Below are 6881 nucleotides of genomic sequence, written 5' to 3'. Positions count from 1 at the left end.
TTTCTGCTCCAGGTTTTATTATTTCTTTCCTCCTGGCTAGTTTGGACTCCTTTTCTTGGTCATTTTCCAAAATCTTGAGCTGTAAGTTATTTTTGTAGGCCCTTTCTTTCTTCCAGTTGAATTCTGGCGGAGCTATAAACTTTCCTCTTAGAACTGCTTTTGCTCTGTCCCACAAGTTCTGGTAGTTCCTCGTTGTCATGTTTTCTGGAATCTTTTTATTTCCTCCTTGATTTCTTCTCTAAGCCAATGGTTCTTCATTACTTCCCTCAAATAAAATATTTTCTTGCTGAGTTTTTGTCTGTTTGATCTTTTGAGAAGTGAGAAAGTACTGTTGAAATCTCCATCTAGTATTGTGTTGCTATCAATGTTTTTCTTTAAGTCTATTAGAAGTTGTTTTTACGTATTTTGCTGGTCTGTCATTAGGAGCATCTACATTGAGGAGGGTGAGTTCTTTCTGATGTACATATCCCATGATCATTAAGAAATGACCTTCACTGTCTCTTATAACCTTTAGTCTGAAGTTCATGTGGTCTGATACTAGTATTGCCACTGCAGCTTTTTGGAGGTGTTCTTTTCTTGAAGAATTGTTTTCCAGTCTTTTACTTTTAGCCCATGGTTGCTTTGATTGCTCAGATGTATTTCTTGCAGGCAGCAGAATGTTGGGTTCAGTTTTCTATTTCATCCTGCCGTCCTGTGCCTCTGAATTGGTGTATTTAGTCCATTGACGTTGAGAGAGATCATTGTGATAGGGATTTTTGCTATCTTTATGTCGAAATTTGGAGTACTTGTGGGGCTTGTCTTAGCTTAAAGTAGCCCTGTTAATTCTTAATGCAACAAAAATATGGAACACTTTACAAGTTGGCCTGTCATCTCTGTGTAAGGATCATGCTAATCTCTGTATCATTTCAATTTTAGTATATGTGTTGCCAAACTCAGTATAAGAGTTGATTTTTTCCCCTATTTTTCTCTTCTGATTTCTCTGAGTGTTGTCCTTACTCACTCCTATGGCAGACAGTGATTCCCAATCTAGGAAGGTATTTCAAAGGAGCTTGAAGTGATAAATTTAGAACATTAATGTCCCAGAAGGAAAAGTATGGTTTTTACAATATTATATTTTACCATACCCAGGGCATCAGTTTTGCAAAATAATTCTTTTGGAAGATAGAGAATCAGTGTTGTTTAATGCTCTTCCCTGAAATCTTCATTAAGAAAATTAAACTGGAGCCTTTTGCTATTCTCACCTCGGTCCCGTGTACATCTCCAGAAAATGGTGGATGGCGTTGTCCGCACTTTGACCACCTTGAAAGTAAGTAGGATTTTTCTCCTGAAGGAAGAGGTGAGAAGCATATTGATGATTTCATTCCACTTTATTACAAGTTAAACTTGAAGGGAATGTGAGACTCATGAGGCTCCTGTAAAGGACAGAAAAAGGGTCTCAATGTAGTTTAATGGCCCAGACACATTAACAACACAGATGACTCAAAGTAACCTGTGTGCATCTTTGGGTGTATAGTGTGTTTTATATCTACTCATAGTGATTCTCAGTCATTCCACATGGGCAAAACAGACCTGTAATTAAAAATCTAGTTCTCTGAGCAGAATGGGCTTTCTTAGGTGATTGAACATGTGTGTAATATTTTATTACTAAGCACATACAACTGTTTGAATGATGTGTACTTTTCGATCAAAAATTAAGTCCAAATATCTCTGAAATGGCAGTCTCCTGATGCCGCACCTGGCTTTCCTCACTGGGGCCCCTTGGAGGGGGTGGGTTGAGTTTCCCTCACCACCCCGAGCAGAGACCTGGCAGCTGAAGACCTCTGCAACCAGCCATAGTTATGCTTAAGACCACTCTCACCACACTTGAAGGAGCCTCATGCATGAAGGAACTGGCAGAGGAACCCAGGTGTGCGGGACCCGGGGCTGAGATATTCAAGACTGCTCGGACCAAGAATGGGCCTCCTCCATCCAGATCCCCCATCTTCCAGTAGCTAAGTGTTACACCCACGGACTGCCTCTGGAGCCATGTAATCCCATCAATGGCCAAGATCCAGATACTGGATCTTGTTGATAAGATAACAACTCATATTGTCCAGTTCTCTTTCTCAGAGAACATGGCAGGTTACCAAGCGTATCTTGCCTACATGGCGGAGACTGGCAAGCTACCCGTGGTGTGTTCTATATGCCAAAACCCAGTAACAATGAAGTATCTCATTTCCCTGACCGTGAAAAAACCTCCAATGTGGCACTTGCTAAAATCTCAGGGCTAGGACGAATGGAGATGTAACTGGTGCATGATACCAGTATTCCTCCCACCATGCCCCAAAACATGCCTTTGTGGCAGGACATGCTCTTTTTTTCTCTGGGGCCATGGCATGCCAGAGAGCCACTCGTGGTGGGCAACTCATGGTCTTGGCTGGCAGGACGAATGGGCTAGTTTTACCCCTCACCCCCAATCCCATGAGACTGTAGTTGCCCTATCACCCTAGCTCATACCTGGCTGTCCAATAATCTCTGAGGTGGTGGGCATCGTGCCGCCAGGGGGGAGAAAGGCAGAAGCGACAAATACCCTTTCCCACCTGAGGGAGAATGGTGCCGTAGCTTAATGCATAGTTCAGTCACATTTCTGCCCAAAGCCTCTGGGTTCCGAATTGGATCCATGTGCCTCTGGGGCTGTGGTCATGCTGGATAGCCTCTTGTGAGAGTCAAATCGTGATCTTGGTGGGGCAGAAAGAATGGCTCTATGGTCTACTTTTGGCATGCATCTCCCACCCAGAGCGAGTCCTCCAAATACCCTTTAGTTGGTGTTCTGGCCTCTATCTGAGCTTCCTTTCCCCCCAGCATGTGATGTCGGCTTCCAAGGCCTGGAGCAAACCTCCTAGTCCTTATCACTCTATTCTTGGGTATTAGTCTCTTATTCTGTTACTTTATATTCCACAGATGAGTACAATCTTTCGATGTCTGTCCATATCTTTCTGACTCATTTCACTTTCTATGTTGATCCACTTTATGCAAATTTCATGACTTCTTATTTTCTAACAGCTGCATAGAATTCCACTGTGTAGATGAAACAAAGTGGCATTAACAAGTCATCTGTTCTTGGGCACTAGGGGTTTTTTTCCCCAGATTTTGGCTATTGTGAACAGTGCAGCAATGAACATACAAGTGCAGATGTCATTTCGGCTGTACTTTTTTGCCTCTCCAGGCTATATTCCCAGGAGTGATATTGCTGGGTCAAATGGGAGCTCAATTTCTAGTATTTGGAGAACCGTTCATACTGTTTTCCAAAACGGCTGAACCTGTCCGCATTTCCACCAGCAGTGAAGGAGAGTCCCTTTTTCCCCACATCCATGGCAACACCGGTAGCTTTTGTTCTTTTGGATGTGGGTCAGTTTCAGTGGTGTGAGGTGATATCTCTTTGTTGGTTGGACCTGCATTTCCCTGATGATTAGTGATGAAGAGCATTTTTCATGTGCCTTTTGGCCATTCGGTATCTTCTTTGAGAAAGTTACTGTTCATTTCATCATCCCATTTTCTGATGGGGTTGCATGATTTCTTCTTGTAGAGTTCAACCAGAGCCTTGTATATTGTTGATATCAACCCCTTATTACATAGGCATTGGGTGAATATCCTTTCCCATTCTGTAGATTGTCTTTGTATTCTGGTCACTGTTTCCTTTGAGGTGCAGAAGCTACTTAATTTAAGATAGTCCCCTTTGTTCATCTCTGTTTTCACTTTTTTGGCCAGTGGCATGTTATCTTTGAAGATACCTTTAGCTTCAATGTCGTGGAGGGTTTTGCCCACCTTGTCTTCAATGTACCTGATGAATTCTGTTCTGATGTTGAGGTCTTTGACCCATTTTCATCTGACTTTTGTGCTTGCTGTTAGGTAGAGGTTTGAGCCCATTTTATTGCATGTCGCTGTCCAGTTTTTCCAGCACCGTTTGTTAAAGAAGTCTTTCTTGCTCCACTTCACATTTTTTGCTCCCTTATCAAAGATTAGATGAACATATATTTGAAGGTGTGTGTCAGTATATTCAATGATGTTCCATTGGTCGGCGGCTCTGCCTTTGTTCCAGTACCATGCTGTTTTAATTATTATCGCTTTGTAGTAGAGTTTGAGGTTGGGGAAGGTGAGGCCTCCCATCGTCTTTTTCCCAAGAATTGCTTTAGCTATTCGTGGGCGTTTGTTGTTCCATATGAATTTCAGGAGTGATTGATAAACTTCTTTGAAGAATATTATGGGTATCTTTATAGGGATCACATTGAATTTATACAATGTTTTGGGGATCTTATTTTCTGTTGTATAGGTCCTTCACTTCCTTAGTTAAGGTGATTCTGAGTTACTTGATTTTCTGAGGCATGATTGTGAGTGGGTTGTTTTCTTCATGTCACTTTCTTCTCTCTCATTATTTGCATATAGAAAAACCATAGACTTTTGGGTATTCATTTTATACCCTGCAACTTTACCATATAAATCTCTTTTTTCTAGGAGTTTTTTGGTAGAGGTTTTAGAATTCTCTAAATATAGTATCACATCTTCTGTGAATAGTGAGAGCCTGATTTCTACTTTTCCTACATGACTACCCTTAATATCTTTTTTTATATAACTCCTATTGCAAGTAATTCCAGTACTATATTCAACAGAAGTGCCAAAATGAATTATTTTCTTTTTGGGTCACACCCTGCGATGCTCAGGAGTTATTCCTGGTTCATGCGCTCAGGAATTACTCCTGGCGGTACTCGAGGGACCGTATGGGATGCTGGGAATCGAACTTAGTTTGGTTGCATGCAAGGCAAACGTCCTACCCCTGTGCTATTGCTCCAGCCCCCAAAATGAAATTTTACTAAACACTTTCTATCTGTAAATTTCTATGCTAAGAACAGTGGTATAAACGGTGATATCTGAGTAATTTACAAGTAGATTATGAAGACAGATAATATAAAGAATTTCTTTGTATGAATTTCCAAAATGTGTAGCTTTTATTAAATATGTTAAGAATGAACCGGAGGTCTTGATTATACCATGAAAATGATTTCCCTGTTAGAAGTTACCCTTCTAAAATGCAATAAAGTGACACATTTTGAAAATGTTGATTATTCGTTCATTAATTCAATGAATATGTGTTAGTCTGGGGGTGCAGTGCCTCCAGGAAGCCAATCTGCAACCTCGAGGTGAGTGCATCTACAGTCTAATGGTGCCATCATGCTGCCTGATAACCCCAGATTTCCACTGTGCCTCTGGCTGGATCCCAACACCTCAGAACTAAGTTTCCCAAGAAATTAAACTCCCAAAAGATATGTGGGAGTCATGTTCACAAACCACCCCTGGCTCAGCTATACAAGCTAATGTATTGGTCTTGCTTAAGTGACCTATATATAAATCTTGAAAGAGATCAAAAGTCACAGTTAACCTTGGACCTGCACACGGCAGAACATACTAGGGTAAATCGGAGGGAGGCAGGTTAGTTTGTTGCCCACGCAACCAGAACTCAGGGCAGCCACTTGCTCCCACAAACCAAAATCTCCACCATGCCCTAGTCTCATTACATTGTCTCAGGATGGATTTCACTGAAATATAACAGCTGAAATTTCGGATATGCTGAAACGATAGCAGAGTGGGTAGGATGTTTGCCTTACATGCGGCCGACCCGGGTTCGAATATCAGCATCCCATATGGTTCCCTGAGCTCCGCCAGGAGTAATTCCTGAGTGCAGAGCCAGGAATAACTCCTGAGCATCGCCGGATGTGACACCCCCAATAAAAATACTAAATTCCTTGAACAAACATGATGACCTCTTAGTACCTGTATGAGAACAATAATGCACAAAATTAAAAGGAGAGAGAAAGAATTTAAAGGGCCTGCCATAGAGACAGGCTGGGGGTGGGGGAGGGTGTTGGGGGATGTTGTAGGGAACCAGGGACATTGGTGGTGGGAAATTTACACTAGTGGAGAGAAGCATGTTGGATCGTTGTATGACTGGAAGCAAATTATGAAGTTTGTAATGGTCTATCTCACAGATATTCAATAAAAATTTAAAAATATATATCCTTAATTGGTAGCTCAGACTACTGATAGAACTTTGAAAACCAGCATATCTATTTTTGTGTTCTCAGTAGGAAAAAAAAATGTTACTCACCTGTGTGCAAATAGCTTGAAAATGCTAAACCGAAAGATACATCAATGCTTGTCTCTGGCATGAATACTGTAATTGCAGGTATGTTATGTTTTAGAATCAGTTCATGGACAAGAAGTCAAGAGAAGCAGTGGCAAAGAGCAACAATATTGAATGGATAATGTTTGAGGAGCTTGCAAGGGAGACTAAAGATTTGGCATGAGAAGAGGGAAAAAAACGAAGAGTTAAGTATTAATAAGTATCATGACAAAAATGCAAGGGAGGACATTTTTTGGCAATCGTCACACTCTGTTGAGCTTTTGGTGAGGATAAGTATTAGAAAGTATCTTTCCCATTTAGTGGTAAAAAGGAAACTTTGATGGGTGCATTTAAAAAAAAATTACTTTAATAATTAGAATCACCAAGAGATACACAGTTACAAGGTTGCTCATAATTGAGTTTCAGTCATATAATGTTCTAGCACCCTTCCAGTAAAATGGGGGTGTTTTTGAAGGAATATCCCTGGTGCGAAGACTAGGGCATCTGAATCTTAACACATTTCACCAAATATATGATCTGTACTCACATGATTTATAATGTCTCCCCTGATCTTTGATTTACGTTTTCACGCAATATTTCCTTGTGAAACTCACCAAAAGTGAGGGTCCCTATTTAAGACAAGTACATGTTTCTCTGACATTATATATTTTTGGTTGCTGAGAGAGTCTTTAAAGCAATGCTCAGGAGGTGTGGGGGCCCCACAGGC

At 41.0% G+C, this 6881-nt stretch overlaps 1 pseudogene; it reads right to left on the bottom strand.

Annotated features, from left to right (window-relative positions):
• Window positions 1–835: 835 nt before the first annotated feature.
• Window positions 836–934, bottom strand: LOC130018134 (uncharacterized; annotated as a pseudogene).
• Window positions 935–6881: the final 5947 nt, after the last annotated feature.

The sequence above is a fragment of the Sorex fumeus genome, unplaced genomic scaffold, assembly GCF_029834395.1.
Source record: "Sorex fumeus unplaced genomic scaffold, SorFum_2.1 ptg000237l, whole genome shotgun sequence".
NCBI lineage: Eukaryota > Metazoa > Chordata > Mammalia > Eulipotyphla > Soricidae > Sorex > Sorex fumeus.
This window is presented reverse-complemented; position numbering and strand designations above follow the sequence as displayed.